General features: G+C 37.4%; 1 pseudogene; it reads right to left on the reverse strand.

The window, feature by feature from the left end:
• LOC106838011 (transcription factor IIIA pseudogene) overlaps positions 1–1,985 on the reverse strand; it is a 43,683-nt pseudogene extending 41,698 nt beyond the window's left edge.
• Positions 1,986–25,086: the final 23,101 nt, after the last annotated feature.

A 25,086-nucleotide genomic window follows, 5' to 3' on the forward strand; every position in this document is an offset into this window, starting at 1 on the left:
AGAATGTGTACCCTTCTGTTTTTGGATGGAGTGTTTCTATATATATATATATCTATTAAATCCATCTGGTCTAGTTTTTCATTTAATTCCACTATTTCCTTGTTGACTTTCTGTCTAGATGATCTATCCATTGATGTAAGTGGGGTGTTGAGGTTCCCTACTACTATTGTTTTGCTGTAAATTTCTCCCTTTAGGTCTGTTAATAGTTGCTTTATATACTTTGGTGCTCCTGTGTTAGGTGCATATATTTCATAAGTGTTATATTCTCTTGGTGGATTGTCCCTTATATCATTATATACTGCCCCTCTTTGTCTCTAATTATCTATTTTATCTTGAAGTCCTCTCTGTCTGATATAAGTATGGCAACACTTGCTTTCTTTTGCTTGCCATTTGCTTGGACTATCATCTTCCATCCCTTCACTCTCAGCCTGTGTATGTCTTTAGAGCTGAGATTTATTTCTTGGAGGCAGCACATTGTTGGGTCTTTGTTTTAATCCATCCTGCCACTGTGTGTTTTTTGATTGGAGAATTCAATCCATTTACATTTAGAGTGATTATTGATATATGAGGGCTGGATACTGCCATTTTATCTTTTGTTTTCCAGTTGTTCTATAGTTCCATTGTTTCTTTTCACTTGTCTTTGTGACTGTCATTTTGGTTTTGTGATTTCCTGTGATAGTTTTCTCAGTTTTCTCTTTATTTATGATTTGGGTTTCTGCTCTGATTTTTTGTTTAGTATTTACCATGGGGTTTGTATCAAAGATCTCATAGATGTGATAGTCTATTTTCTGATAGCGTCTTATCTCCATTAGCCTAAGCAAGTTCCATCACTTTCCTCTTCCCCTTCTGAGTTATTGTTGTCACAAATTATCCTGTTTTGTGCTGTGAGTTTGTGACTACATTGAAGTGTTTATAGTTATTTTTGATGCTTCCTTCTCTTGATCTTTTATATTATAACTAAGTCTTTGCTACCTATTCTGATAGAGAGCTGCAAGTTTTTGATTTTGTCTGTCTATTTATCTCCCTCCTCAAAGCTTTGTAACCCTTTGCCTTTTTGCTTCAGGTAGGAGGGCTCCTTCCATCATTTCTTGTAAGGCAGGTCTAGTGGTGATGAACTCCCTCAATGTTTGTTTATCTGGGAAAGCTTTTATTTCTCCATGAAATCTGATGGATAATTTCACTGGATAGAATATCCATGCCTGAAAATTTGTGCCTTTCAGTATTTTGAATATATCATTCCAATATCTCCTAGGATGTAAGCTTTCTGCTGAGAAATCTACTGAAAGCCTCTTAGGGGTTCCTTTGTATGTTATTGTCTTCTGCCTTGCAGCTCTTAATATTTTTTCTTTGTCGTTTACTTTTGCTAGTTTTAGTATTATATGCCTTGTAGAAGGTCTTTTTGCATTGATGTAATTAGGAGTTCTATTGTCTTCATGAACTTGTGAGTCCAGTTCTTTTCTCAGTTTGGGAAGTTCTCAGCTATTATTTCTTTGAACAAGCTTTCTTCTCCTTTCTCCCTCTGAAATACCTATAATCCTATGTTACCTTTTCCTAATTGAGCCAGATATTTCTCAAAGAATGTCTTCATTTTTTAAAAATCTTAGTTCTCTCTCCTCCTCCACCTGAAGCATTTTCATATTTCTACCTTGTAATTCACTCATTCTGTCATCCATAAGGTCTGCTCTATCTTTTATGGCTTATGAATCATTTTTTATCTCATTAATTGTGTTCTTTATAACCATAATTTCTGTATAGTCTTTTTTAAGGACTTCAACCTCTTTGGTGAAGTATTCCTTCTGTTCATTAATTTTATTCCTGAGCTCACTGAACTGTTTTTCTGAGTTTTCTTGTAACTCATTGAGTTTCTTTATGTTAACTGTTTTGAATTCTCTGTCAATTAGATTGCAATCTTCTGTGACTTCAGGTTTGGTTTCTGGAGACTTGTCATTTTCCTTCTGCTCTGCAGTATTACTGTAGTTCTTCATGATGTTTGATGAATTGATTCTATGTGGAACATTTGTGGTAGTATTGAATCTCAGATTTCACCTGCCATCACTGGGGTGTGGGAAGGAGCTGTGTTTTCTGATCCTGCCCCATCTGCTGGTAATTGTGCTGGTTAAGCCACTCCGCATTTGTGAGGGCTGGTTGCAGCAGCTTGGTGGGTCTGGCTCGCATGAGTGGGGCCACTGTGCTAGGCAGATGGGTCTGGCTAAGCTGCTGCACTAGGTGGGTGGAGTGTCTTCTCACGGGGGCTGAGCTGCTGCCATTTGGTGGGGAGCATTCATAGGGCAGGGCTGCCATGGTATGCTGGGTGTTCCTGCAGGCCAGGCTACCACTCCAAAACCATTTGCCTGTGGGCCGGGCTGCCCCTGTCTCCACTCACAGTTGTGCCACCTACTGTGTGAGGATCTTGGACATGAATTGCTGCCTCTACTCCCCTAGTTCCACTGCTTCCACGGGATCCATTCCACCCACCTTCAGATGTACAGTAGCATGTATCTCTCAGTCATCTTGTTTTGCTGCATAGGGAATCTTCTGCTGGGTAATGAATGTCCATTTAGTTATAACTTAGAGGGGAGAGACAAAAAGCACAACTCACTCCACCATGATGCTGATGTCACTCTTCTGAATGCTCATTGTGAGTGCAAAATAGGACTTGAGATATTTAATAAAACAATTACTCAGGTAATTTTAACCACATACCTTAGACATTGTAGATATTTCAAGATAAATTAAAATTAAAACAATTCATAAGTTAACAGATGGACACATAGATTATTGTGGTCTATACTAGTTCATACCACTTCCCTGTGATGGTCAAATTTTGTATTTTTAACTAAATCAGCTAAATATGTGACAGACACACATTAAAAAAATTTGTATTTTTTTCCCGCACTGCAAAAAAAGTCACACATAAGATCTCTTTTGAGGTAACAAATTCTCCTCACAAAATTTATGTCTGTTAACCATTTGTGTACTCTTCAAGAAATTTTCTATGCATATAAAAGCATACATACATAGGTATTATATATCAACACATGTATATAATCTTTTTTACACTAAAAGAACACATTAGAAACATTTTTCTACCTTTCACCTTTTGCTTAAGAATATATCTTAGAGATAAATAATATACCTTTTAAAAGTTATTGCATAGTAATGTAGTAAATGAATCTATATAGACTAAATGAATGATTTATAAAACCAATTACCTCTCAGCAGTTAGGTCACTTGCAGTGCTTTGTTATTGCAAAAATAAAAACCTACAATATATCCATGAAACATATCTGAAAATCTATCTGTGGACTAAATTTTGAGCAGTATAATTTCTAGTTAAAAGCTAGATATGAATTTCTAATTTTTATGGATACTGCCATATCACCCTTCTTATGGTCCTACCAAGTTACTTTCCTACATTGGTACAGTGTATGAAAATTCCTGCCTTCCCACATCCTTACCAGTGTATACTATCAAACTTGGTGCTTTTGCCAAAGTAATAGAGTAAAATATCCCCTTGTTGCTTTAATTGCATTTATTCACCTATGTGTGAGATTCAGCAGCCTTTCAATATTTTAGGACACTATTTACCCCATATCTAGATGGCTGAAATAATCTGACTGAATGCAGTTGATTTAATTCTTTAGGATATTTCCCTAACAGGTTCAGACACACAATCCTATTAAAGCTTCTTCAATGCTTTTGAAGGTACATGAAACGACAAGATTAGAATCAATTTGATTTCCCTCTTTCTGCCATACCCTACATCCTTTCCATCAACAGATCCTTTATCCAGCATCCAAACTCTTCTCACCACCTCAATAGATACACTTTGGTCCAATAATCAACTCTTGCCTGGATTATTACAATAAATCCTACTACTAGATCCCACTTACTCCACCCTGTTTACTCTGCATCCTAGTCTCAATACTCATTCAGGGGCATCCTGTTGAAATGTAAACCACATCAAATCCACTCAAGCAAATGTAAGAATCCTTCATCCCACAACTAGAAGGACCTGCAACTAAGATATACAACTGTGTACGGGGGGGTTGGGGAGATAAAGCAGAAAAGAAAAAAAGGTTGGCAACAATTGTTAGCCCAGGTGCCAATCTTTACAAAAAAACATGTAAGAATCCTTATATTAATCTAAAAACCCTATATGAGCAGGGCATCTACAGGCTGTGGGGTTTCATCAGTTGCTATCTCTCCTGCTCTTCTACTAAGATGAGGCCCAGCCACCCTGACTTCCACGCTGTACAGTAAATATGCCTATTAGGCTCAGATATTTAACATTTCTTGACGTTTCCTTTCAGGGACAACTAAAATAATAGACTATACATGGAAAAGATTGAGAGAGGAGCAGACTATTGTTGGTGATGGTTTCATTTAGATGTTTGGTTTTGCAATCAGGAATTTGAAATACCTATTAATTCCTAGTAACACCATATTTGTATACTGATAGAAGTGGAAAGCTCATCCTGATTTTATAAAATGCAGTAGAAGAATGAATAAAAGATAGATTATGTTATTTCTAAAGGTGGTACAGTTTTTCATTAGGGAATTTTAGCCACACCATCAAATTCACAGAGTCTCTAGTTTGGGAAAGTCTGATAAGAGAAGTGCATGCAGACTTAAAAAGGAAGTGTTAACAAACTCTCTGATAGATATTACACAGAGACAGCCTGTTAGATGTATGTGAGGGATTGTCATGAGAATCCACAAACAATTACAATTGTTTTCTTTGACGACCCATCGAGCTGCCAAGGGCAGAACCCTCTGACTGGCTTCTTTGTTGGCTGCTAGCCAATCTGAAAGAAAAACATTAATTTTACCAAAGCCATCGGTATTTTTTTCTTCCCTATCTCATCTTTTATATAAATAATACTCTTTTTGTTTTTTTTTGTTGAATGAAATAATCTATTGCTTGTTATATCTTACATATAAGTGAGAGCATTTCCTAAAAACTAACTAGATGTCTTTGAATTACACTTTGGAAGTATCTCTAGTAACAAAAAGTCTAACCTCCAGCTGGAAAAAATCGGGTTTACTTTTTGAAAAGATGTCTTTACAAGTGCTTGGTCATTTGATTTTTTTGTCAACAACATCAAAGACCATTTTGAAAGGCTAACATGGGCACACAACTCTGCTAGTCATTATGAAGCCTCACATTTCCTAGTTTGCTTTGTTACAAGAGTTTTAAGTCCATTGGGAAACAGAGGCTAAACTAAAATCTGTATCTAGTTTAACAGTAGCTCAGTTTCTGCTAGCATTGAGGAGAAACCCTCTTTGTCCCCATTCCTCTACTATCCCACTTTGTACAGGTTTCTGTGTAAGGAGAGTGGATGAAGACGGAGATAATGATATGGTACACACTTCTTAGACTCTGCTTCTGTAAGACAGAAGACTAGAAATTAACAGAACTGGTTTTTCATGAGAGACTTAGTGAGGTTCTCACTGATGGATCAATGGATTGAGGTCACTCATGAGGCACCATTTTGAAGATATTCAACTACAACTGGAGGGTAATGTGACCCAGTTCAGTGGTATGATGGCATATGTTAACAACTGGCCCTGGGAGGTATTCCTGATGTGGAGGTACTATATGCTAGGATCTTGAGGGTTTTTTTCCCCCCAAAGTTTCAATGTGCTTGAGACTCTGTGTTGAAGGATTCAAGAGCTGAACTTCCAGGAGAACTTTAACTGATACAGAAAACTTGAAGTAAAAAAAAGCACTGTGATAAATTAACCAACAGAATGTGATTGCCAATCTAAAAATCTGAATCATTTTCAAATGAGCAGGGAGTCTAAGGAGTCTAAGTGTCAGTGGAGACTGGGAGTATGTGTGGAACCAATAGTAAGAAATACGGGAGAAGGAAAAGAGGGACTCAAGTGGAAGAACACGGAGGAGACAAGTAATTTGGTAATTGTTAACAAAAGTGGCTGCCCGGGTGAAATGAAACAGAAAAACATGGAAGAGAAAAATGTAATACTCATCATATTATTATTAAATTTGCTTTTAGTACAAACATATTTGGAAGAACTGGATAACTCTATAATAACTAAGTAGGGCAATGTTCATATTGTGCATTAAAGTACATAAAAGCCTGTAAAAAAGATAATTCTAATAATTCTAAAAAGTATGTGCTCAGGAAATTGATTCAGTCTCTCTGAAAAATTAAACTCAACCCTTTTTTTAAATGAAGTAGCCATATAACCATTTACTTAAAATAAGAAAATACCCATAAACGTTATGTGAATAATCACAATTTCTTGAAAGCTTAACTGTTAAATTACAAAATATTTGCACATTTTTATTTTGTTTGCTCACTAGGAGGTGTTTTTCTCTTTATGTTTCTTTCATGAGTAATTCCTCAGAATTTTTACAAATAGTTCTTTTTATTGAATTAATTTGAAATGTAACACTGTGCAATTTTAAGGTGTAGAGTATGTTACTTCGATACATTTATATATAGTAATATGATTGCCAATGTAGCAATATTTATCATAGTTTTGAGGTCTAGATTAAATGTCCCATTGTCAAATAGCTCTAGGAAAATAAAGAAAAAAGATGTGGAATTTCAAGATACTTTCAAAGGTCTCTCTAACCCTGTTTTTTATAAAATGTATTCTACTTTTTAAATTTCCATCATGTCTTTTTAATGGACAGCATATTTCCAAAGCAATGAATTTTGAAATAAATTATTCAGCAGTGTGTTTGGAAATGGCCTGTTTAGAGTCCATTCTCATGTCAGGTTTTGCATGTTCCTAAATAATGTTGTAATATAAGTATCATTGAAAGATAGAAGTTATAATATGTATATGCCATCCAGAAAAACATCCTCATAATAAAAAATTCTAGTGAGTACCAGAGAGTTATTTTCTACATAACATAGAAGTCTATTCCTTGAATATTTTCACCTACTACTGAAATAGCCAAAGAAAAATAACAATAAACAAATGTATAATGACAAAGAATTAAGATCTTACAGAATACTATATGATGTTCAACAACACATGCTAAGAGAAAAATAGGATATCCACAGATAAGAGTTAAGGAAGATTTATGTGTCCACATACTTCAGCAATTCTTTTCTAACGGAGATTGCTTTGCATGTGTTGGTGAGAGAGCTAAATTAAGTCTTAGTGGGAAACCTATAGGGAACAGAATAAATGGAGATGTATGTGTCAATTACGTGGCCAAAACACAAAATGTGAGAGGAACACAGGAAGAATAGAGAATAAAAGAAAATTAAAAAGGAGACTGAGTTTAATACAAAGATGCAGGAACAGTTTGAAGATATAAAATGAGATTACGTTGGAGTATTTCAGAACTGATAGATAAAAACATGCAGAAATCACAATAGACTTCATTTCCTCCTCTATTTTTGCTTTATTTAAGGGGATCAAGACCAAATAGCGTCCTTTCTTTTTTAACTCCCCCCCTTCCTTTCCCCTATATCATCCCTTTTCAATCATCATATCTTACACATTTTCTATATCTTCAAAATTTTCTCATCAGTTTCTGAAACCCTACCAGCTAAGGCACTGAGGTGTCTCTTTCTTTTTCTTTCTTTCTTTTTTAATTTTTTTTTTGGTGAGGAAGATCGTCCCTGAGCTAACAGCTGTGCCAACTTTCAATATTTTGTATGTGGGATGCAATATGTGTTTTGACCAGTGGTGTGTAGGTCTGTGCCCAGGATCTGAACACTCAAACCCCAGGCCGCCAAAGCAGAGCACGCGAATTTAACCACTATGCCACTTGGCTGGCCCCTGTCTTTCTTTAAAACAATAATGCAACCAACAAATGATAAACCTGTCGTGTTCCCTGTGAACCACTCGAAAGACTGCTTGATCATTTTTCTTCATATGTATGATTGAATTTTAAATATTAACTTCTAAACTGTACATAAGCACATTAGAGAAAATTCAAGCTAAGGAAAAATATATCAAAAATATGTGAAAAATATAAGTACACTGTAAGACAGTTGAAAAATAGAGAAAATTTTAAAAACTCAATCACAGTTCTATCCATAGTTACCAATTCAGTAAAATGCTTCTGCCTGCTTTTTAAAAAAATATCATTAAATGGCAACTAGACTTTTGGTAGTGAATATGATGCAGTCTACACAGAAGTTGAAATAAAATGATGTACACCTGAAATTTATATAATGTTATAAACCAATGTGATCTTGATAAAGAAATAAAATAAAAAATATCATTGATTTTAAATTAATTTAAAAGTTTTTTTTTTCTTTTTTAACCACATCAGCCTTCACTGAGCAGTCATTGCTCAATGGATAGAACTTCCTCCTGGTGTTACTGCAAGCAGTTTTAGAGAGAGCACTAGGTGTCATGTAAAATTGATTGGAAAAACAACCAACCAAAGGACAGTTCACAGGAGTTACCAGAGAGCAAAGCACATAGTAGAGAAATGACAACCCTTTTATCGTGAGAAGGATGCAAGCAGAAGGAGGGCCAGAGGGAAGGAAGGAGTTAGCATGTGCCTTCTGCTCAGCGGATGGTAAAACATATCATCTGCCAAGAAGAAAATGGAATTATTTTAAATTTTATCCTAACTTCTTTCCCAATATACATCTTCTTGGAAAATGTATACATATATTCTTATTCTCCTGAACAATATTCTGGAGATTTTTAAGATATCTCCAAGAATAAGTGTAGAATATAGTATCACCAAATCACTGAATCTCAAAACACTATCCTTTGGCTATACAAAAGAACTTTGCATATGAAAAGAACTTTGTGTGTGTGTGTGTGTGTGTGTGTGTGTAGGTCTTTAAGTTCTTGAAAATATCACAAACTTTAAAGAAACTCTTCAGCTTTGAAGAAATTGTGTTGTAAAGAGTCCCTGGTGACTGGTTTATTTATTTATTTTTGGCACGCATGCAGATATGGAAATTAAGTGTTATGCCAGCCTGTTAAGAGACAGATTTGGCTGGATAAACGAAGTGCTACTGATCTTTCAGGATTTCTGGACATCCCACTTTCCTGAAAATCTGCTTTCCACTCTTTTAGCTCTCTGTCTTTAAAACTGTATTGCATACAATCTATATAGTATAACACCTGTCATTTATTTTCTCAATGTACAGAAGATATTTTCTACTGGGAAATTATCCATATCATATGGATAAAGTCACCGATTTCTTTTAAATTGTGTTTTCTGTTTATTTTTCCCTTTTTCTACAGTGCCTAGTAGAGTACTGTTAAAAAAGGTACTCAACAAATGCTTGCTGGTAAATTAGGTGCTCATAGAAGGCAAAGTATATCTAGGTGTGATGTTTGTATCAAGCTATTTTAATGCTTAACATAAAATTATTAAAGTATTAATAAAGGTAGAATGCAAAAAGTAATAATACTCATAGAACATACAGAACCTTATTTGCAATGAAATGAGTTTGGTTATGGCATCATGATGAATTCATAACTGAAGAAAAGACAATGTATGATTTGTGCATTTTTCAAGTACGTACTGAATAATACATTATATATAAAGTTTTTCAATAAACTTTCAAAAGTGAAATATAATTTACATAGAGTAAAAAGTACAGTGGAGGTTGGTGAGGTTTAACAAATGCACACACTAGTGTAGCCCATAACCCTCTCAAGATATGGAAAAATTTTATCACCCCAGAAAGACCCCTCACTTCTGTTCCCAGAAATCTCCACCCTTTCTCCCCCATACCCTACAACCCCATCATCCCAAGGCAACTGTTGTATTTTCGTCAGTTCTAAAACTTCATATAAATGGAACATACGGTACGTATGTATTGGATGTGGTGCCCTTTCTTATTCAGTATGACCTCACCTTAACTAACCACATCCGAATAGAACCTTTCCAAATAAGATGACATCATGAGGTTTCAGGTGGATGTGAATTTTGTGGGGACACTATGCAAACCAGTATACCCTCTATGCCCCACCATCCAAAAGTATCTCAAGGCAGAAACCAAGAGGATGATGGGGCATACTATTTTTGTTTCCCCTCTATAAGAAATAGTCCTGCTCTGCCTATTGTCCAGAATTTAAACAGTTGTTTTTCTTATATATTTTGTCTAAATTTTCAGTTGTTTTGTGCAGAAAGTCTAGTCTAATACTAGTTACTCCATCATAGCCAGAATGAAAATTCCTTTGCATATACAAAGTTTTAAGTAAAAATTCTAAATGTAACTAATTTTGATGTTTCAGTAGAAATTTTTTCTAGCTTCTGGCTGTGGAAGCAACCTAAACTCAGAAGGACACCAAATCTTGATTTCCTTTCTCAGACATTTTGGCAGTTTTATAAAAAACTATTTGCATTGTGTCCTCTATGAAGCAGATCCCGAGACAGAGTTAGGAACACAAAAAGTTTATTGGAAAGTAAGACCAATGAAAGGAAAGAAGCAGGAGCAGGATTGGAAAGGGGGAGCCATCAGACCATAACACAGAATGGACTCATTCTGACAGCCCAGTATGAAGGAAAGATGAGCCCTGCTTTGGATGGAAATGCCTGGGCCCTGGTATCACAGTGTTTCTCAGTCAGTGACTGGGGCCACCAGAAGAAGAGCATGATCTTAGCTCAAAAATAGAGGCTGACCTTCAGGAGTTAGCCGCTGAGGCTGTGGGCTGACCACAGTCCTTGCAACTAGCCAAAGAGTCCTTTCTTGAAGAAGATCTGAGCAGCACATCTCCATATCTGCCACCGTCATCCCCCTGTGCTACATGAGTCTACTTGCCCGGATACATTTAGGGAGCCCTTCTCCAGAATTCTAGTGGGCTTGCTTTAGTAAGGGGACGCTTAGAGGAATGATGTTAATGTGGACAAAAATAGTCCCTCTCATAGTTGTGGTCACAACTGGTATTTGTCTTCTCCTTCTTCTACTTTCCAATCTAAATTCCCTTAACTCTCAGCTACCTCCTCTGTTGGCCTTGGTTGCTTATTTGGAGGGGTAAGAAAACTTCATTCCTAAAGCGATCTGAGCCTTTGGTAACATATCCTTCTCAATTGCCGCGTTTGACTATTCCATGTGAATGCAAACTGATTCTATTTCCTAATAGGGATAGGAAATAACTTGTTCACCAAATCAGTGGCTAAATACCACCCACCTGAGGCCTCTTTAATCAGCTCTAGCAGTGATATCAGGTGAACATGGTAGGTGTGGGTGAACTACTTGGAGGAGCTTTGATAGTCTAGCCATACTTCAGGATCCATTCAGTTTCTGCAGGAGTCATACTTGCTAATATAATTGAGATACAACAGAGACTACCGCCACTGCATTGCTTATATCTCTGTTATTATCCTCATAGAGATAATGACTGGAGGGGTAATTCAGAGACCTCTACTTGGCATTCCCTACTATGATAGCTCTTACTGCACAGGATAAGGACCCAATATAGTGGGTCCTTAGTAGTCTATCATATATGTCTATACCAATTATACATTCAAGAATTGTGGAACTGGCCACTAACTGGGTCTGTGGACACAGTGGATCCACCATATGCCCAATTGGCCAGGCTCCATTTATTCCCTAAGCTCTCTATGCCCCCACTGTAATAACTTTTCACATATCTAAGAATCAGTCATCTCCTTTTTCCACAATGTGGAGTTATCCTAGTAAATGCCATAGGTCCTATTTGGGAAGTCTGGGTGTTTTATAAGACTTAAAGATTATTTTGATGGTGGGACACAACACAATGACGTTTGGATAGATGAAAGGCAGAACTCTTCGCTACTTACAGCTCCCAAAGGAGAGAAGGCTGCAGGCGGAGTCACATAACAGGTTGCACCTGGGACACTGTAACAACAAGCTGGAGCTATAGAGGGCAGCTTATGCATATAGCAAGTGTAGTGGGGTTAGCTACGTTCCTGGGCTCGTTCTAGATTGGCTAATTTTAATAATTTTCTGGTACTTGGTTCTGGGGCTATTAAGGAGGGTGCATAGTGGCTTGGAGTGTGAGAACCTGGTAGAGGCAGTGGTTGGGGTGTGAACTTAAATCAGTTTCTCAAGAAGGGGAACTGATTGGCCCTTAGCTAGAGCCTCAAGACTGGGTCAAGACAGCATTAAAAAAAAAATACTGATGGGCATCATTCCAGTTTATATTTGCCATAGTACTGCAGGATCCCTTTTCCTGGAGACATAATCAGCTCTTCAGTCAATACGTTGTTGAGTTTGAAAGCTGGCTCAAATCCAGAAAATTGGCAAGGGATCACGATTTTTTAATGTAGCAGTGTCTTAGTCATCTGTTCTTTCTTTATTTAGAATACATATATATTCTAAATATATATAGCAGCAACTTGTCTGTCTTGCCGTCAGGGACACCACATTCATAATCATCTCCACAACTTTCTGAGGTTCAGATACCCTAGGCTGCCACTCCAACTTTGTGGATCATTACAGAAATTGTGACTAGCCCCTACTTTGGGCTTCAGTTGTTAAACACAACCTCTATCACTTCATGGACTCATCATCATCACTTTTTTTTTTTTTTTAAAGATTTTATTTTTTCCTTTTTTCTCCCCAAAGTCCCCCCCCCCCCCGGTACATAGTTGTATATTCTTCGTTGTGGGTGCTTCTAGTTGTGGCATGTGGGACGCTGCCTCAGCGTGGTCCGATGAGCAGTGCCATGTCCACGCCCAGGATTCGAACCAACGAAACACTGGGCCGCCTGCAGTGGAGCGCGCGAACTTAACCACTCGGCCACGGGGCCAGCCCCACATCATCATCACTTTTATTAAATGAGTCAAGCTCTATGACAGCCTCTTTTATGACCCAGGACATGCAGAGGAAAAGCATCACTGAATTTCTTAGTGAGGCTAATGTCCTTCACCATTGCATTGCTGATGACTGTGGTGAATTGGATGTCTTTTGGGTCTTCCCAGAAATGTAATCCTTTGGTGTATCATCAGACTTTACTCAAAATATCCACTTTTTCATGCTCACTTCTCCAAGCCTTTTAACCCATTTTTCAATTGTCTGCCAAAGCATTTCTTGTTATTTCAATTTACTTCTGCAAAGCCATCATTTTCTGGAGGTTTCTAGTACCAACCCAGCAGTGAATTTCTGGGCCCTTGCTGTGGTGTTAGATCCAGTGTCCCAAAAGGGGGCCCCAAGTCAATAAATGCATCCTTATCCAGTCTTATGTTATGACCCACTTGATGAAGCACCTTCAAGATCTAGTCCTACTTGTGCTCCTCCAGCTCTTGTCTGTACTTGGCAGCTAATTATTATAGTTCTTTTGACATCTAGTCCTCTTCCTCTCTTAAGCTATGTGGCATGTTCCTGACTAAGCTATGTTGTACTTACCCCTAGCCAATGGCCTTGAAGACAGGTGAGGAGGTAAGGGTAGATCCTCAGGTTAGCCTGTTACATTGGTTGGGAGAGGTTTCTGCAGCATTTTCCCACACAGGGAGATCACAGAATCTTAACAGGGAGGACTGGGCCACCTATACAGGCTCTGAGGGTTCAGAGAAATCTGGGGAGCTGAAATCTTTGGGTTTTCTCACCAAGATCCCTTGTATCAGGGGCCCAGGTTCTCCCAACCAGGGCTGTGACCTTGGCACAATAGACCTGATTCAGCTGAATATTAAAATGTCATGGAAACTTGGCAACTCTATTAAATTCTGAGTTTATCTTTTTCTTTTCTCCCCCTGCAGGAGATAAAGCCTTCTGGCTTTCACACTTAGTTTTCAATTATTTATTAACAGTCTTTAGGCTTTCAGTATCTTTTACTTAGGGTATCAATGAAACTTAATTTCAACCAACAGATTCTATTAACCTCGTATGCATTGTTTTTGTCTGTATTCACACCAGTGACATGGTGAAATTTTAGTAATTGGACTTCCAGCTTGAGCTAGGGACTATCTATGCCCCACAATCCACTCAACACACAGTTATCACTCCCAGCTGGGCAGTGAGTGACCCAGTTTTAAAACTCCGGTTCTGGTATCATTGAGTCCTCTGAGAAGCAGATACTGATAAGGAGTTAGGAATACACAAGTTACACTGGAGAGAGACACCTGGGAATGGAAACGGGAGGAAGCAGGATTGGGAAGGGACAGTCATTATACCACAGTGTAGCTCTGACAGTCTGCAAAACCTACAATGAATACTATCTACCGGAGAAGTCCCACGTTGAGCATAAATGACTATGCCCTGGTACCAAAGTCTTGCTCACTCACTGGCTGGGCTCATTCCATGGAAAGCATGTCCTCAGCTTAAAAGCTGAGATGGACTTGATGAAGATAAAGTTTCAAGGCTCTCCACAGTCCTTGCAGCTAGGCAATAAGTCCTTGCTTGAAAGGGGATTTTAGTGGTGCATCTCGATGTCTACTGTAAGTAGCTAAATAACCAAGTAACTGGATGAATGAGTGAACAAATAAAAAAAACAAATAAAATCAATATTTAAACAGCAACAATAAGTTCATTAGTAAAGGAGCATGTCCTGGTTAAGTCCATGGCATACTGATAATCAAGGTCAATTCAGGTTTATCTTCCAGGTCATGCTATGAAGACTTCGGGCAATGAGGAGTAGCAGATCTCCTCATGTTAATTTGAGAAGCCTGGGTTGTATTGTGAATCACAAGCTATTTTCAGTGTGACACATTAAGGTCAAGCACACCATTGATGTTGTTGTATATGAATTATCCATATGTGATTCAATATCACAAATGTTTTTTCCAATGTTGCAGCTTATTGAAAGCACCACCTTTTACACAAGTGCATTGTCTTTTGTGGGAAGCATTTATTATGTTATGTATATAAACCAGACTCATTTCAATTCCTCACAGAGCTATAGGACACAGTAACTGGAGAGATTAGTAAAGAAGATAATAAACTCATCTATAAAGGATGTACCAGGAACACGCAAGAACAGTTTTAAAGTAGAGTTGACAGTGAGTGGACTGTTGAGAGTTTTGTAAAATAATAAATTTGTGGTAGGTGGAGAAAAAGTGAGGACCATCATTAAGACGGTACAAAATCCACTTTCAGAGCGTGAACCCAGAAATTCAGAAAGCGTCATGGGTTGAGAACTTACCAGTTAGAAAAAACATCAATCATGGAGAACAATACTCCAAGCTAATAATGAACAAAAGAAAGCAGGTGTCGCTATACTAATATCAGACAAGGTAGATTTCAAAGCAAAACAGATAAAGAAAGATAAAGAGGGACAGTATATAATGATAAAAGGGACTCTCCACCAAGAAGACATAACACTTATAAATATATACGCACCCAACACAGGAGCACCAAAATTTGTAAAGCAACTCTTAATAGAACTAAAAGAAGACATCAACAACAATACAATAATAGTAGGGGACCTCAACACACCATTAACACCAATGGACAGAACATCCAGACAGAAAATCAACAAGGAAATAATAGAATTAAATGAAAAATTAGACCAGATGGACTTAATAGATATATATAGAACACTTCATCCAAAAACAGCAGGTTACACATTCTTCTCAAGTGCACATGGAACATTCTCAAGGATTGACCATATTTTGGGAACCAAAGCAAACATCAATAAATACAAGAGAGTTGAAATAATATCAAGCATCTTTTCTGATAATAACGCTATTAAACTAGAAATCAACTACAAGAAAAAAGCAGAGAAAGGTGCAAAAATGTGGAGACTAAACAACACGCTTCTCAACAAACAATGGATCATTGAAGAAATTAAAGAAGAAATCAAATATTATCTGGAGACAAATGAAAATGAGAACACGACATACCAAATCATTTGGGATGCAGCAAAAGCAGTCCTAAGAGGGAAATTCATCACAATACAGTCTCATCTCACTAAACAAGAAAAAGCTCACGTAAGCAACCTCAAACGACACCTAACAGAACTAGAAAAAGAAGAACAAACAAAGCCCAGAGTCAGTAGAAGGAGGGAAATAATAAAAATAAGAGCAGAAATAAATGATATTGAAACAAAAAAGACAATAGAAAGGATCAATGAAACAAAGAGTTGGTTCTTCGAAAGAATTAACAAAATTGACAAACCCCTAGCCAGACTCACCAAGAAAAGAAGAGAGAAATCGCAAATTAATAAAATCAGGAATGACAGAGGAGAAATCACAACAGATACCAATGAAATACAAGAGATCATAAGAGAATACTATGAAAAACTATATGCCAACAAATTGAACAACCTGGAAGAAATGGACAAATTCCTAGACTCCTACAATCTCCCCAAACTGAATCAGGAAGAAATGGAGAATCTGAATAGACCAATCACAAGTAAGGAAATAGAAACGGTAATCAAAAACCTCCCCAAAAACAAGAGTCCAGGACCAGACGGCTTCTCTGGAGAATTCTACCAAACATTCAAAGAAGACTTAATACCTATTCTCCTCAAACTGTTCCAGAAAATTGAGAAAGATGGAGAACTCCCTAACACATTCTATGAAGCCAACATCACTCTGATCCCCAAACCTGACAAGGACAACACAAAGAAGGAGAACTACAGGCCGATATCACTGATGAACATAGATGCAAAAATCCTCAACAAAATTTTGGCAAACCGATTACAGCAATACATCAAAAAGATTATACACCATGATCAAGTGGGATTTATACCAGGGACACAGGGATGGTTCAACATCCGCAAGTCAATCAACTTGATACACTACATCAACAAAATGAAAAACAAAAACCACATGATCATCTCAATAGATGCAGAGAAAGCATTCGACAAGATCCAACACCCATTTATGATAAAAACCCTCAGTAAAATGGGTATAGAAGGAAAGTACCTCAACATAATAAAGGCCATATGATAGACCCACAGCCAACATCATACTCAATGGACAAAAGCTGAAAGCCATCCCTCTGAGGACAGGAACAAGACAAGGGTGCCCACTTTCACCACTCCTATTCAACATAGTACTGGAGGTGCTGGCCAGAGCAATTCGGCAGGAAAAAGAAATAAAAGGAATCCAAATAGGTAACGAAGAAGTAAAACTCTCGTTGTTTGGAGACGACATGATCTTATACATAGAAAACCCCAAAGAATCCACAGAAAAACTATTAGAAATAATCAACAACTACAGCAAAGTAGCAGGGTATAAAATTAACGTGCATAAATCAGTAGCATTTCTATACACTAACAATAAACTAACAGAAAAAGAACTCAAGAACTCTATCCCATTCACAATCACAATGAAAAGAATAAAATACCTTGGGATAAACTTAACCAAGGAGGTGAAGGATCTATACAATGAAAACTACAAGACTTTCTTGAAAGAAATAGGCGATGACATAAAGAGATGGAAAAACATTCCTTGCACATGGATTGGAAGAATAAACATAGTTAAAATGTCCATACTACCTAAAGCAATATACAGATTCAATGCTATCCCAATCAGAATCCCAAGAACATTCTTCACAGAAATTGAACAAACAATCCTAAAATTCATATGGGGGAACAAAAGACCGCGAATTGCTAAAGCAATCCTGAGCAAGAAAAACAAAGCCGGCGGAATCACAATCCCCGATTTCAAAACATACTACAAAGCTACAGTGATCAAAACAGCATGGTACTGGTACAAAAACAGGTCCACAGATCAATGGAACAGAATTGAAAGCCCAGAGATAAAACCACACATCTATGGACAGCTAATCTTCGACAAAGGAGCAGACGGCCTACAATGGAGAAAAGAAAGTCTCTTCAACAAATGGTGCTGGGAAAACTGGACAGCCACATGCAAAAGATTGAAAATTGACCATTCTTTTTCACCACACACCAAAATAAACTCAAAATGGATCAAAGACCTAAAGATTAGGCCTGAGACAATAAGTCTTTTGGAAGAGAATATAGGCAGTACACTCTTTGACATCAGTTTCAAAAGAATCTTTTCGGACACTGTAACTCCTCAGTTGAGGGAAACAATAGAAAGAATAAACAAATGGGACTTCATCAGACTAAAGAGCTTCTTCAAGGCAAGGGAAAACAGGATTGAAACAAAAAAACAGCTCACTAATTGGGAAAAAATATTTACAAGCTACTTATCCGACAAAGGGTTAATCTCCATAATATACAAAGAACTCACACGGCTTAACAACAAAAAAACAAACAACCCGATCAAAAAATGGGCAGAGGACATGAACAGACATTTCTCAAAAGAAGATATGAATATGGCCAATAGACACATGAAAAGATGTTCATCATCGCTAATCATCAGGGAAATGCAAATCAAGACTACACTAAGATATCACCTTACCCCCGTTAGATTGGCAAAAACATCCAAAACCAAGAACGACAAATGTTGGAGAGGTTGTGGAGAAAGAGGAACCCTCATACACTGTTGGTGGGAATGCAAACTGGTACAGCCACTATGGAAAACAGTATGGAGATTTCTCAAAAAGTTAAAAATAGAAATACCCTATGACCCAGCCATCCCATTACTGGGTATCTATCCTAAGAACCTGATATCAGATATCTCAAGAGCCCGTTGCACCCCTATGTTCATCACAGCATTATTTACAATAGCCAAGACGTGGAACCAGCCTACATGCCCAGAAACCGATGATTGGATAAAGAAGATGTGGTATATATACACAATGGAATACTACTCAGCCATAAAAAAAGACGAAATTGGCCCATTCACAACAATGTGGATGGACCTCGAGGGCATTATGTTAAGCGAAATAAGTCAGTCAGAGAAAGACGAACTCTATATGACTCCACTCATAGGTGGAAATTAGTATATTGAGAAGGAGATCTGATCGGTGGTTACCAGGGAAAAGGGGGGGTGGGGGGAGGGTACGGAGGGGGAAGTGGTGTACCCACAACATGACTAACAAAAATGTACAACTGAAATCTCACAAAGTTGTAATCTATCATAACATTAATAAAAAAAAAAGAAAAAAAGAAAAAACATCAATCAGATACTAAAGGCTATTAACTGGATATTAATCTGATATTTAGATAAACAAGAGGGAGTCCCTATTGAAATTCTGTGTTACGTTTGCCAAAGCAGGTCAACCGGAAATTAATGAAGATCATGGAATTAACTAAAACAGAGACAAGTACACTTTCTGCACCCTTTTCGTCTTCTTTTCTCAGGTAGGTGGATCTGAGGGAAGGGCAATGAGAAGACTGAGATATAATGCTCCTAATTAGACAATCAGAGAGCTCTTTTTAGACTCAGCCATGAAGAAGTAAGCCTGTTTGTGTTTGTTTATCTATGTGTATATTTTAAAGTTGTATCAGAGAAGGCAAAATAATTTGCACAAAAATTTGGAGCTAGGCAGTTCACAGAAGGCTGATATTAACAGATTTTTTTTTTTTTTCAGTCTGACATTGCAACCATTTGAAACCCCTGTTTAACTCCCATGTTGTAATTTCATGTTCTATAAGTAATCTGATGATAGTTTGGCTTTCCTAGATTTTGTCCACAGAGAAAAATACATACAGGAGTTTATTCCCTGTACAACAGCCTTTGCAGTTTTTAATGTAAGCCAGTAAATCAGTGTTTTTATGATTTCACACTGGTGTCTGTGAACTTAATCGAGTTCCACCTGTGAGAGATGTAGCACCATTTGATACACTCAGTGTTAGGTTTCTGTGGCTTTGTAGTTGAAGGCTGGCCTAAGAAATGAGCTAGTTTCTCCAAGATAAGGGCCAGGGGGCTGGCCCTGCAGCTGAGCGGTTAAGTTCGCGCGCTCCGCTGCAGGCGGCTCAGTGTTTCGTTGGTTCGAATCCTGGGTGAGAATATGGCACTGCTCATCAAACCACGCTGAGGCAGCGTCCCACATGCCACAACTAGAAGAACCCACAACGAAGAATATACAACTATGTACTGGGGGGCTTTGGGGAGAAAAAGGAAAAAAATAAAATCTTAAAAAAAAAGATAAGGGCCAATTTGTAGGGGCTGATCTGATGGACACACCATCACAGGTCCCTTATTCATTGTGAGATATCTTTGAAACTTTCACATAAATAGAAATAATTATTCGAATCTCCTAGAACATAAGCTTTATGAGTGCTGGCAACTTTGCTTCTTTCACCAATGTATCCCAAGTGCCTAGAAGAGTGCAAAGCATAGAGTAAGCACTCAATAAATTGTGTTGTTAACAACTCACTCTCATTAAATGAAATTGTTGCTATGTATAGTTTTAGTGTAAGTTTTAGATAAACTTTTATTACTATAGATAATTTGGGATTATGGATTTATTTTCTTTGTACCCTTGAATGATTCCTAGGGATCCTGAAGCATAAAGCAAAACACCGCTCTCTCTACTCTACAACTTATTATGATAAGCAACATAGATTGGCAGCTCTTAAAATAACACAGCTAACATTCTAACTTGTCTAAAATTATCTAGTTTACTATAAACTGTTTATTTTATTCACTTTTATTTTCATCCATATTAGATTTTGTTAAGGATAGTGACATATTTCCATATTTGATATACTATTTTCTCTAGGGAGGAATTTACCAGGTGTTGAGAGATTTCATGAGTGAAATTATAATTTTCAATATAGATGGAAAATCTAGTACACCAATTCTTGTCTTATGAGTGACTGTTGAAAAGGGTTTGGCTTTTATAAAAGCTGGAAAAGCTGGCTTACAATGTTCTGTTTTCTTGCAGTTATAAAATGCTTCTGAATTGTAATATGCAATAGGATTTCAGGTATTCCAGTGTAATATACTTGAAATTAAGTAAAAAGAAAGTTTACGCTAGTCACGTTGTAAATGAAATCTTATAATTTCTTTAAGAGTGATGCTTTTCTAAATATTTAAAGAAGACTGAGCCACCCCTCAAAGTGAAGTACTCTCAAAGAAGTGAGTAATGGATAGAATCAAAAAGTGGTAGAGGTTGTTAAAACCTGAACACAGTGGTGGACTGTCAACGTGACTGCTTCTAATTGCTCAGCATGGTTTTTTCCAATGTGCCTTCTTCTGGTAACAAACCCTGACCCTGGGTACAGAGTGAGCACATTACCCAGGCATACTCCACAATAACGCCTAGGCACATGACCCAGCAGGGCCAATCAGTGCCCTTCTCTGGAATTTTTATATGTGTCTTGGGAGGAGGAAAGGAGAGTTTATTCCTGCTTTGAAGGTTAATCTGCATTAAGTAAACTTGGAATTTGGAGAAGTCATATTCCCAAGTCACAAGGTCAAAGTTTGTCAATGGAAGGAAGCAACACACAAAGAAAAACTGAACTGAGAAATAGAGAGGGAGACCAAAAGAGGGCAGGTTGCAGTGAAACTAGTTTATAAGGCACGTTAATATAGTCTGGAGTGTCAAGAAGCCTCTATTCAATTGATCAGTTTGCTTGGGCTGTCATAACAAAATACCATAGACTATACAGCTTAAACAGAAATTTATTTCTCAGGGCCGGCCCTGTGGCCAAGTGGTTAAGTTCACGCACTCCACTTCAGCAGCCCAGCCTCTCACTGGTTCAGATCTTGGGCGTGGACCTAGCACTGCTCATCAAACCATGCTGAGGTGGCATCCCACATAGCAGAACTAGAAGGACCTACGACTAGAATATACAACTATGTTCTGGGGGGCTTTAGGGAGAAGAAAAAAAGAAATTTACTTCTCATGGTTTTGGAAACTGGGAAGCCTAAGATCAAGGTGCTGGCCTACTGAGTCTCTGATGAGAGCTTTCGTCCTAGCTTGCAGATGGTCACTTTTTGCGCTGTCCTCTCCTAGGCTTCCTCCTCCTCTTCTTTTAAGACCACCTGTCCTATCAGATTAGGACCCCACCCTTACACCTCATTTAACCTTAATTACCTCCTAAACGCCTCATTTCAAATACAATCACATTGCAGATTAGGGCTCAACATCTGAATTGGGGGGGAACACAAGTCAGTCCATAGCAATCAGGAAGTGAAATTTATTTCTTTACTCTTGTTGACCTCTCCCACATTAGTGTCTTTATGCTGCTCCACTTTGCCTACTTAACTGTTACTCATTCACAGCTCAGTTAATCATCATTTCTTTGTGGAAACTTTCTCTGACCTTTATGATTAGGTGACATCTCTTTATTACTCTCTTATTATATGTTCTCGTACCGCCACATGTTTTTCTTTCATAGCACTTTCATAATTGTCATGTTATTTTTGCAAGTATTTGCTCCATTTGTTTTCCTATTTTGACTCTAATATCCTCAGGGCCAATGACTGTGTCTGATGTTGCTCACCAGTACATCCGCAATGTCATCATAGTACCTGGTACGTGGTAGGTAGTAAGTACAAGTTTTTTGAATGAATAAAAGGATAAAATATAAATATGAGACTAACCTGGTTATAAAACAAAAGACCAAGTATTTTCCAAGCAGAGGTAACATCGTATGCAAAGACTCTGAATACGTTAGAATCTTATCTCAACGACGAAGCTATTTAAAGGAGACCACAATGAGTTGAACAGGGAGATTGGCGAGAGTGGAAAGCTTGGAAGGGATCGGATTCTTCAGCTTCTTATATTTCATGTTAGGGAATTTTGTCTTTTTTCCTGAGAAAAAAGAACAAATGAATTTTAAGGAGGAAAATGTTATATTTGTTTTGCACATTATTAGAATCTCTCTAGCTCCTGTGTGGAAAATGATTTGATAAGAGCAAGGTAAAAATAAACAGAACAGATGGGAGGCATTATAAGCATCTAGCAAGGACATAACTGGATGAACTAAGGTAGTGACAAGGGAGATAGGGAACCAAGAATATTAAAAGGTGTTTGAGGACATATGACAGTTTACATTTAACCTACAGTAAGGCAGTCCAAAATTTTTATTATAACTGACTAATGCTCCCTTTTTGCAAACAATATGTCAGTTTTCCATTTATGTCAAAACTACTCAATATACATTATTATGGTTAAGATTATTTAGTGCCATGAAAATAGAAGTGAGGAGTAGTAGTAATAAATGAATGGAAAGTCAATGACTTGCTATTAAAATCCTTCAGGCATTCAATTTTATGGATGCTCTGCAACCAGCTAAGAAAGAAACCAATTCATAAAAATGCATAAATGCACTTCATAATGTTCAAGGCATGCTCACTTATATTTGGCTGTATTAATAATAAGTTCCAGAACTTAAATCAATAAGTACACAAATTAGAGGTACTTTACTGAAGACTTTGTTTTATGTAATCTTTTTGTAAAGTATGAGATGGTTAATTCCATTAGACATGAAAAAAATTGTCAGTGTGAAACTTTACAAAAACTCCCAATAATCAGAAAAAATTAAAATTTGTGAAGGACATAGGCTGGTTTGCTTTTTCTTTTTTCTTCCATTGACTTTTAGTCAATAGTTGGGTGTCAGGAATTTGCTTATTATTTTAAAATTAATTTGAGCAGCAGTTAAAAGACTGGTAGAAAATACTCACATAGTAATGAAATATCTAGGTCAAGATGGGTGACTGCATACTCAGGTTTTTCTCTAGGCTTTTCAAAAAACCTATTGAAATGCCAAAAATAAATAATATAATAATAATAAATAATTAAATAAAGTCTGTTCTGGTAATCTCAAAAGATTGCAAGGACTTCACAAACAAGAGGACTGAGGAGTTAATGGAATTGACTATGAACTAAACAGGGTCAATATAATTACGAATCTTAAGACAACTAAAGAGTTCATAACCCCAGGCCACTCAAAGACAGGAACTAGCGTCAAAGGTGAGTTTTCATAACAGAATCTCGGAATCAGCATCAGAAGGGGACTGAGGACAATTGCCTTAGGTGATCTGCCAAAGGGTGGCGAAACAGCCATTCTTATGTTCTTTTTCTAAATGCTGCTAGCTCCAGTGTTTGTCATGACTTCAGCAGTGGAGGGTGGCTCTCTAAATGAAATGTGGTTGTTCTAAATAGGGAAACTCTAAAAAAGAGCATTGGAGTTACAGAAGCAGGGTACCACCGTAAGACAAAGGGGACCCAAAAATAAAAAGATAAATATGAAAAGAAAATTCACCCTTTCATTGTCCTAAGTCTCCTTTTACATTTCCGCATCCATTTCAGAAAAATCTTGTTAATTTCTACAAAATAACCTGCTGGGATTGTGATACGGATTGTATTAAATATAGAGAGAAATTAGGGGAGAAATCATATCTTTACATTACAAGCCTTCCAACTACTGAAACCAGCAAACAGTTACCATTGAGGATTAAGTAGCTAGGAATTAAAGGGTTTTTTTTTCCTTTTTGCAACTAACGATTATAGCTTTTAACTGTTTAACCCACCCATTGTTAACTGTGTTGCTTAGGCAGTATGCGATCTGACTCCCTCTAGATTCCTATAGATAACATCTCCCTGGAGCCTAGGTCACCATGGCAATGGGTATGTGAGCTGTTTTTCAGGAATTAGAACCCCTTGTCCACTTCAGGCCAGGTGAGACCACCAACTCATCAACTGGGCCTGTGCAGATGTCTCATAAGTGACTTTTCAGTGTTAAGAGGCTCCACCCTCAGATAATGCTAACACTGCCATTTTGTGAACGTGGGTCCTATGAAGAGGCATGGCCTCTGACTATGCTTGCACAGATCATCAGTTACCTCACCTCTCCTCACCTTCAATCACCTATCTCCATATTTTAGACCACCTTGCCCCTCCACCCCATAAATATCCCTGAGTCCGCATTTTTGGGGAAGCAGATTTGAGACTCATGCTCTCACTTCCTCACATGGCTGCCTTGTGATTAAAACCCTCTCTCTGCTGCAATCTCGTTGTTGTCTTGGTGTTTGGCTTTCTGGTGGCAGGTAAAAACAAATCTGGTGTGGTAACACTATGAGTATGGAATGCCCTGCCATTTACTTAGGATTTCTTTGATTTCTCTTTATAATGTTTTGTACATTTCCACTATAAAGTTCTTACACATTTTTTTATATTTATTTCCAAGTATCACCTGTTTTTAATATTAATTTAAATACTGTCATGTAAAAATATTTTCTATTAGTTTCTGTATTTGGAAATGCAATAGGATTTTATATATGTATATATATTATAGATCTTTTGTCTAGCAATCTTGGTAAATTACAGATTAATTATGTTACCTGTAGATTGTTTTGGATTTTCTACATACACACATTTTCCACATACAATGATAGCTTTTTATCCCTTTTATTTCCTATTCCTA

This window comes from Equus asinus, chromosome 1, assembly GCF_041296235.1.
Source record: "Equus asinus isolate D_3611 breed Donkey chromosome 1, EquAss-T2T_v2, whole genome shotgun sequence".
NCBI lineage: Eukaryota > Metazoa > Chordata > Mammalia > Perissodactyla > Equidae > Equus > Equus asinus.